Source organism: Kryptolebias marmoratus, linkage group LG12 (assembly GCF_001649575.2).
Source record: "Kryptolebias marmoratus isolate JLee-2015 linkage group LG12, ASM164957v2, whole genome shotgun sequence".
Lineage (NCBI taxonomy): Eukaryota > Metazoa > Chordata > Actinopteri > Cyprinodontiformes > Rivulidae > Kryptolebias > Kryptolebias marmoratus.
The window spans coordinates 5,724,208-5,734,228 of record NC_051441.1 but is presented as its reverse complement, the minus strand read 5'-3'; positions in this window follow the sequence as shown (position 1 = coordinate 5,734,228).

The following is a 10,021-nucleotide window of genomic DNA, read 5'->3' as shown; positions in this document are numbered from 1 at the left end:
CTTGACCTTTAGTGTTCTTGTGCTGCGGTGCCGTAGTGGAGCAAAGAAGGAGAGATGCAATTATTGCCTTATGACTTTCTGATTTTATTATTAATATCACTACGAGGAGATACATTCATCATTTTGCATAGTTTAAAAATTAAGGTTCACAGAGTTTTACTTATGTAAGTTATTTAACAGCAGGGGAACAATAGCGCAGTTGGCTCTTGGGTGCAGACACAAGAATAAAACTTAAACCACAACCAAAAACACAATAATTAATCAGAAATTAAACACCATTTTAAGAAACTAAATAGTAAACAAAACACTGTGTAAAAATATGACACTGGAAAAAATTTGCCTTGTTATTTGTTTGTTGGTTTATTGAGTTATTTAATGCTTTGTTGTCTTTTTAGAAGTGTTGCAAATTTAGTTTTGCTGCTGGGGTACCCCAGTACTTTTTGTTTTCTCTTTTGTTTTATGCTTTTTTATGCTAATTTTCTGTTTATCAGCTTGTGAGAGTGTCTGTTTGTTAGCAAATTATCTCATGAATAACTTCCCACAATGAATAATGTCCCACAGAAATATTTCTTTATAAAACTTGGAGAAAGTATTCATAGGCATTTTGTATATAACTGATTAACTTTAGGAGCCAAATCATTTCAAGATGGCCACCAGAAATGGCCATAATTCATTCAGTTTTACAGATATTGTGCTAAATTTAGGTGTGATAGTAGCTGAAAGTACCAAACCACAGGTGCTACTCATTGCACAAAATCTTTGCTTATAACTTTAGCATTAATTGTTGGAGTCAACCCTGTTTGTCTGTTAGTAAAATATCTCATGAACAACTGCATGCATTTGAATAAAAGTTTCTGGAGGTTATCTGTGGATATACATCTACAATTAATTAACTTTTGGAGTCAATTCAATTCAAAATAGCTGCTAAGGCTAATCAATAATAATAAGAAAGGCAACACAAAAATGTCAGTTTAACAGATATTGAGCTAAAACTTGATGAGTGTCATTCACAACAGGTTGGGCTTAATGTTATTTTTAAGGTTTGACCAAAGTATCATTTTTCAACTCAGATGATTTTAATCTAAAACTGGGGCATGAAAGGCAGCAGGTGGTATGCAATCCTTCGAGGAATGCTAGGCTTTTAATTTGGTAAGTGTTGTAAAATGTTATTGTTCCCTGTCATGTAGTGTTTTCTGTTGTTTTACACTGTTACTCTTTCAATTTTGCTGTTGTGTTTTCGGTAACAACATTCAACGCGGTCAAAGATTAATCATAAGACAACACGAAGAAGTAACTTCAGGTTCAAATCTGTGTGTTTCTCAGCCTCACAAAGCTGTTTCAGTTTTTTTACTGGACTGTATCACCATGGCAACTTACACAGAGAAACTAATTTTCTCTGGAGCAGGTTAGGTTTAGATAGAAAAAGTCAACACATGAGAAAAAACTGTCTTCCTGACCAATGACAACACTAAAAAATACACACAAAAATCACCCTAAATTTCCACACGGGTGGTTCCACTTCAATTCAGGCTCCTCTACCAGAGACCTGGGAGCTTCAGAGTTCTGAATCTTAGTTGTTCCAAACAAAGATCTCTGAGGTTGTTCTGGGATCTGTTGGAGCCACTCTTCCTGTTTGAGTGTCACAGCCCTGAGTCCTCTGATGATCACTGGCACCGTTGTGGTCCAGTGTACATATTATATAATTTCTAACATCTTGGTGCATGGACAGGCTGTCGCTTATCTCTTCCCTATGTCCCTATGTCAGAAAAAAAATCTAAACTATTTGAGTTTCAGTAAGAAGCATCTTAATGATTGTCTCAGCACAAGGGAATTCTTAACATATACTAGATTTTCTTCAATTTGAACTAGAAACAAAATGTCCTGTTTTCAGAATGGATAAGAGCGTGTAGTGTAATGTCTTTGCAAAATGGCATCAAAAGATGTCTTCTAAAAGGTTTTAAAGAACAAATTAAAATCAAAAGACAACTCAAAACTTTTAAATGCCATTTTTGTTTAGCTCTTTTATAATTCGTATTGTCTGTCATTGAAGGCAAAGATATTTGTTTGTCTTACTGTTGGCAAAATATCTCTTAAATTACTGAATAAATTTTATTGCAAGTTTTAGAAATTTTTTATTGGATGAACACCAACAACTGAATAACTTTTGGAGTCAACACAACTAAAAACAAACAGGATAATACTAAAATTTGGTATGGAAGTAGCTGAGACTGATCCCCAACTTGCCACCAGATGGTTGTGTTATTTTGATGCTCTGAGTAAAACAGCTATAAGATGATCTTAGTTTAGAGCTGGCATGAAAGGCAGCAGGTGAAAGGCATCCCTTCAAGGAATGTTAGGCTTTTAATTTGTTTCTTCTTTTTTTCCCAGTCCTGAGCAGCTCAGCTGTAGAGTAAACTCTTGTTTAACTCCTCATCCTCCTTTCTGTAAAATGAAGTGAAGTGAGAAACTGCAGACTTGCTCTTTGACCTCCGCAGCTGAAGGTCTGACTGTTAAACCCAAGAATCCTAATGAATGTGGTAATGCGATGTATTATGTGTGATTCATGTGCGCTCACCCTCAGCCTGCTCCGCCTGCAGCGATCTGGTTGTGGCTTCACTCAGTCTCGACTCCTCTCCCCTCAGGCTCCCAAATGATGGGGTGACCTTTCCACCTCGGCCAGGGCTGGGATGTCACGCGCAGCATGAAATGAAAACTCATCACCTTGCTAAACACTTCACATCACTCTTTGCTCTGCCTTCCTCCTGCTGCTGCATCTGATTTAAATTCTGCCTCGTATGAAAGGTCAGACTTTTTTATTCTTAGGATACATTACATCTGGAGGGTTAATGCCTACGCTTTGGGGGCTTAGGGGAGAACTGAAACAATTAAAGGGACAGCATTTCTTGAAGAAATGGCTATTGCCTGCTGACCTTCATGCCAGAAGACTAAGATCACTTTATTGTATGTTGACAAATATCAGAGTTAGAGCTATTTTGGTCAAATTTCAAAAATCACGTTATGTGCAATCTCATACAATATTGTGATATGTTGAGTGATCTGTCAGCACTTGGAGAATGTGTTGCCACTGACTCTCAGCTACTACCACACAAATGTACAGCCAATAATTACTTTCTGATAGTTTCACTCACATCTGCCTCGTGGTTTATTAAATATTTTGCTAACAGAACAACTGGGTTGATCCCATAAGTTAATAAATCTAAGACTGACTGAGTTATATCTATTTATGCGTTTGCTAATATAGCTTAGCTGTGGCAGCCATCTTGAATTGGGTTGAATCCAGAAGTTACTTATTTGTTGATGTCAGCCCAATGACTATTTTCTGAGAATTTCATTGAAATCTCTCCAGTAGTTTTAAGAGATATTTGGTACAGTTACACATTTCAGAGAAATGAACACAGATACAGGCAAAAACATGATCACTCCACCTTCATTAACAGGCAATAACAAGTAGTAGCTGAAATTTATGCTGGTTTACCACAGATAATTACAACATATACATTTTTTTTGTTGATTTTGTAATGTTCCTTGCAGTACAGAGGTGATGCTGTGTGTGTGTGTGTGTCTGTGTTTGTGTGTTATCCTTTCTTCTTTCTATCTCTGTTTGTTTTTCTTTCTTCTCGTCTGACCCACAGGGATGTCCCAAGGTGATTTCCTTCATCCAGGCCTTGAAGGTAAGAAGCTGTCAAACCCACAGTTTGAGTCCAGAGAAGGCTCTGTGTTGGCTGGTCCTGCTCCCAGCGTGACAGAGCTGTGGCAGAAGAGCTGAGCTGTGGCAGAACACTGTATTCAGCCCTGAGAGATGAGGATAAAGCTTTATTGGAGTTGAAAACCTCCCTACAGGTGAGATGCTGAAGCAGATGAAGAATCTTACCAGTTTGTGCTTCATATGAATCTTATGTCTTGTAAGTGAGCTGATATAATCTTTGAAGTCAGTTTAAATTAACTTGATATTAAATAAAAAATATCACAAGTTTTGTCCAACTCTCAGTCAGGGAAATTTTACAGATCATAATCTACAAGTATATAAATATATATATATCACAAAGTAATATAATGATTTTAACAACAGCAATCTGAATATATAACTGATTAGGCTTTTGAACATCACTGCAAATTCTCAGAAAGTATTTGCTGAACATCTACACCAAAGGTTATCAACCTTAGCCAAAACACACAAAAAATTACTATAAATTAGTGAAGTTTACAGATATTGTGCTAAAATATGGTGTAGTAGTTGCTGAGAGTCATTCGCAACACATACTCCAAGCGTTAAATAATATTTCAAGGTTTTTACCAAATCGTCTGTAACATTTTTAAACATTATATGATCTTAATCTAAAACTCTGGCATGAAAGGTGGCGGGTGATATGCATTTCTTCAATGCTAGGCTTTTAATTTTGCCTCGTTAATATGCGGCGCTGTCACATGCTTTAGTAAATCGAGCAGATGTCAGGCTTGATGGAAGTCTGGTTTCTGCAGTGAGGAGGAATCCACGGCCTCTGGGTATTTTATGTTTATGTGTGTGCTGCTCTTTTCCTCCTGGAGTCATGTCCTTCACTGTCTGCATTCACCTGGATGCTCGGTGCCTCATAGCACGCGTCAGCAAGAAATCATCGAGGCAGAGACGGCTTTAAGCAAATACATATTAATTTTCTCAGCACATATAGAGTAAAGCAACTCCTCCCCAGGCTCACAAGTGCCTCTTTTCACCGTCTCGTTCTGTCATAAACCAGTCAACACACACTTCTAGTATCCTACAGGCACTTTGCAGAAGCATTTCCCCCTCCTGATCCCATCATTTTGCTTTCCCATTTTCCTTTAAATGCACAAATACACAGCACCCCCCCCTTCAATCACCCTCTTCAATTTTGAGTTCCTTTGCCTCGCCCTGGATGTCTTGAAGCCCACCCCCTCCCTAGGCATCTTCAAACCATCTCAGTGGGTGCCAAGCAGTCACAGCAGTGGCTTGATCATGGCACTTATGAAAGAAGCTCTTTGATAAGCCTCAGCCAGGAGCTACACAAGGGAAGCAAATCAGAGACACAAACTCAACTACAGATGAGGCATCTATGTGTTTGCTCGTGGGTTTGTGATGTTGTTTTTTTTGTGGTTCTTTGACCTGGTAAACTTTTCTCTTGAAGAAAAAAAAAATCCAATCCTTGAAAGTCTTTTTATACTCTTTTATGTTTTGTGGTTTTTCCCTTGTGCCCCTCTGAAACTCTTGGAAACGCATTTGTTCTGCCTCCCCATCTCTTTGTAACCGGGGAGAACAACAAAGTGATTAAAAGCTTTTGAGGTGGATGTGGCTGATATCTGGACACAATGCTACTGAGGCTGTGGTTTCCTGTTCTGCCCCGGTCTTCGCCTCTGCTCCACTGTTGTATTTCAGAAGCTCACAGAGTTGTGATTATTTAAAATAATAAAGGTTCATTCACATTTTTTCACACTCCTATTCTCTGCAAAAATGCAGCTGAGTGACTTAACTTAAATTTGCTGAAGAAGCTGAAACTAAGCTGTTAAAGCTGAAAGAAACACAATACCAGCTAAAAGCTAAAAAAATATCTGAAAGCAGCAAAATACAAGCTAAAAGTAGCAAAAAGCAAAATATAACAAAAAGCTAGCTAAAAGATAAATGTGACAAAACAATAGCAAGAACGTCAAAGTGAAAAAACACTAGATAAATGATAGGTAGCTAAAAATGAGCATAATATTAATAATATATTTTATTTGAGGGTGCCTTTCAAAAGCTAAAAGTAGCAGAATGGTCACTGAAAGTGTAAAGCAGCAAAGGAAAATAAAAATACAGCAAATATGCTGAAGCAGATTTCAAAGAGAACAATGTTTTTAAAGAAATTAGAGATCTTTATGCATTTCTAAAGCAAAAATTTCTTTTATTGTAAACTATATGTAAAGAAAGTCAGATTTTTATTATAAGTACAGCAGTTTCAAAAAACTAAAGTCTGAATAAGCTGAATATTTCGATATATGAAGAGCTAAAATAACACAAAGTATGCAGAAGTAGTTTGATTGTAAAAAAAAAAACACTTTGGTGAGGCAACAAAGACAAAAAAAATCAAATATCTGGTAAGATTGAAACAAAATGTGTATCTGATTAAGGTATAAGGAAAAAAACATAATATTTTTGAGTTATTCCTTCCATTTACTTCAGATACATTTTAAAACTACCAGCACTGATTTCATAACTCTTTTGGGCAACAATTTAATTTGCCAGAGAAAGAGTTAAACATTTAGTTAAAAAGGAAATCTGCTCCTTTTACTGCATAAACCTCAGTTTTCCTTTTTAGATAAGCTTTATAAAAACATCTTAATCCACACACACATATCTTTTGTAACAAATACAACACTTTGTCTGTCAGCTGAGCTTCTACTTCAGTCTCTACGTGTTTCAGAGCTGCACCATTTCATTAAATGGAAAAATAACGACAGAACCTTGAACACGTTCAAGGCCATTTTTTTTTTACCTATAAGATGCCTCATTAGAATTCAATAATACTCTGAAAGCAAAGCAAGTATTTACACTGACTGACCCACTCAGTGGGGAGGGGGTCAAAGATTTTAAACAAATCACTAAAAGCACTCTAAGTGCCACAACAAATCCGCTCCAACTTCCAAGTTTCAGTTCCTGCTGTTTTTTTCAGCCAGAGGTATTATCCTGAGATTTACATAATATTTTATTTAACAGTGCAGAGCTGACCTGCCGAATGTCACAAAAGTTTTCTTTATAGGGACCTAATTTAAGCTTTGCAGGGAGCTCCATGAGATTTTACTCTCTTCAGTTTTGTTCGACTCAATCTTCATGTTACAAAACTGAACTGTTAAAGGCAAATATGCAAAAAAAAAAAAAAAAAAAAGATTGTTACTTTATCTAAAACACGCACTTTTACAATAAAGCTCATAAGCTATCTAATAATAGTATGACATTACCTAATAAAGCTGTGATGAAAAAAGTGTTGGAAGCTTTAGAAATATTTCACAAACAAAACAATAAGAGAATCTACTCAAATACAATCAATTAAAAAATAATAATATATATATCAGCAAAGCTAAAAACACGCACAAACGTTCTGTCTACATAAAAACATTTTACTGATCTTTTCTCAAAGTGCAGCTCTGATCAACAACGCGGCAGTGTTTCTCCATCATTTAGAGAAGCCAACAAATATAAATACACACATACATACATACATGCACATACACAGACATTTGTTGAGCATTCAGTGTTGTGTAATTCCTCTAGTTAGCATTTTAAGGTTGTCTTATATTTTTCTGTTAACTTCATCTTCATATTCTGTCCTCCTAACACAGTGCATCTCTGAGCCCCAGCTGACAGTCATGTCAAGGGAAAAAGTTAAGAGATCTGTTTATTAGTAATAATGAAGCAGCTGGCAGATTCAGACTCTGTACCCCAAATTTTTTCTCTCAGATAGAAAAACTTGTCTAAAAGCAACTTAACCAAGTATAAAACTTTTTATGTTTATCTCTTGAAAATGCTTTTTTTTTCACAAGCTTGGCTAACAACTATTGTAATTATTACTGTGTTATAAACAGTTACACATTTACACAAACAACTTATTTTGTGAAAGGAGCAAATTATTGTAAATCTGTCCTTATGTCTTTGCGTCCAGACACCCTTTCCTATTTGTAAAATGGAGGTAACGCTTTACATGACAGCTTGGTAAGAAGATGGTAATAATGAGCTGACAGTATGGTTGTATTATGGTAATAAATAAGTAATGTTGTGAAATTACCAAAGTTATTAATAAATGGAAGCAACATTGTAACAGCATGGTGATACACACAGAGTAAAACCTTTAGCACATGGTAATGTTAGGGAAACAAATCAAAAACTGGTCATATTATGGGGATAAACAATAATAAGCTGCATGAAAATTCTGTTGTTTGCCCAAACATTGTTTTATTACTATGTTATTACTAATTTCTGCTCTAAAATCTTTATTTTTTTTCCTCTATTCCTACCAAATAAAACAAGTTTTCCTCTGGGTACATTACCATGCTGTTACAATGTTTCTCCCATTTAAATATGTAGTAATAACTATGGTATTTATGCAATATTACTTATTTATTAACTTGTTCTTCACATACTGTTACCGGACTATTACCATCTCATTACCAAGCTGTAATGTGAAGTGCCGACAGAATGAGCATCACTGGATTAAAACAGGAAAGGTTTATTATCACTTCTTGCTTTAGAGCAGTGCCTCAAACAGCCAGCAGGACTCAAAGATGCTGTAATAAAAGAGGAGCCTTTGATTAGCTTCGCCACAGTCAACAAATCTAAATGTTTTTATTGAAAAATTATAAATCTATCAGGTGGGATCTCTGAGTTTGGAAAGACATTTTGTACTGTTGCCTAGATTTCCCTTCACATAGCAATATTTTCCACTGACTGATGGATTCTACCCCTCTACGCTGTCTGTTCTCAAGTAAAGCTAAACTGATCTAAAAGATCAGCTGTTCCAGCATTTAACATCCCCAATTTGTGTCTCTCTCCCTTTTTTTATTGCTTTCATCCCCATTTTTTATCTCTCTTTTATCACAATTATTCTCCATTTGTCCTCTCCAGTGAGCATTGATCTCTGTGGTTCACCGATATTGAGAATCGCGTCCAAGCATATGACTAGCAGTTACAGCCAGCAGGTGTGAAGAACAAACAAAGCCCCCCTGAACAAACCCCAAAACCAATTTAGGCCTAGTGTGCTTCCTCATATAGACAAACCTGATGGCTCTTATGAGGAGTAAAACAAATCAGACAAATATGCATCTCAGTCACACCTGTGCGCCAGTTATTTTAGTATCCTCCTCTCTGCTCAGTGATAAATTAGACAACCACCTACCCATCCCGTGAATGTGGGACTGAAGTTTAATGATGATGAAGAATCAGAAATGCTGCAAAATAGCTGGTGATATGTCATGTGCAGCGGTGACAAATAATCAGCCATCCTGCTCATTGATCCATCTCAATCCATCACGAGATTTCAGTCCGGCTCAGGCACAAAATGTCTAGAGCCAGAAATAGGCAAAAAAAAAAAAACCAAAAAAACAAGTGCTGGCAGATTTTTACAAACCGATGACTATGCAGGCTTATATCACAATTAGTAAAAGTTTTAACAGATTATCTAGTTAAACACACAAACAAAACACACAAAATAATGTGGGCACGACTCATCCAAAGTTCTTGTTTGTCACCAAATTCTATTTTTAATGTATAATCTACTGATAGGGAAAGCAAAGTATTAAAATTTGAGACATAAAACAGTGTTTTTAAATTACTTAGACACTAATAAAGTGCATATTGTGTTGAATAAGTAAATTTGTTGTCACCCACAGTCCTTGGTGAGGGCAGAGCGATAATGTATTTGCATGTGTTAGTTTATCTCATGAATCACTGTACAGATTTTAATGAAATTTTCAGAAACTAATCATTTAGTGTACATCTACTACAAATGATTGCCGTGTGGAGTCAGTCCAGTTCAAGATGGCTGCCAGAGTGACGCAATCTTTGTAAACAGAAAATTAGCCATAGCTCAATGAATTTTACAGATACTGAGCTAAACGTTGGTGTGTCAGTAGTGGGGACTGATCTCCAACACATACTTGGAGCACTAACTGATCATACAAAATCTGTGTTTAAAACGTTGCCATTACCTATTAAAATAAACTCTGATGGTTAGCAAAACATCACATGAACCAATAAATAGATTTCAGTGAACCTCAAAAAAAAAAAAAAATTCTTGGCTGTACTTCAGCAATTGATTAACTTGGCATTAACTCAGTTCAGTATGGCCAGCACAGCTAATCGACTTTAGCTACACAAAAAAGGCTAAAAGTCAGTGAATTTTACAGATATTGCACTAAAATTTGGAGTGATAGTAGCTATCAGTCATTCAAAACATACTCTAATAGACACTAACAGATCACACAAGCTACATATCACGATATGGGGTTGTGCATAATGGTG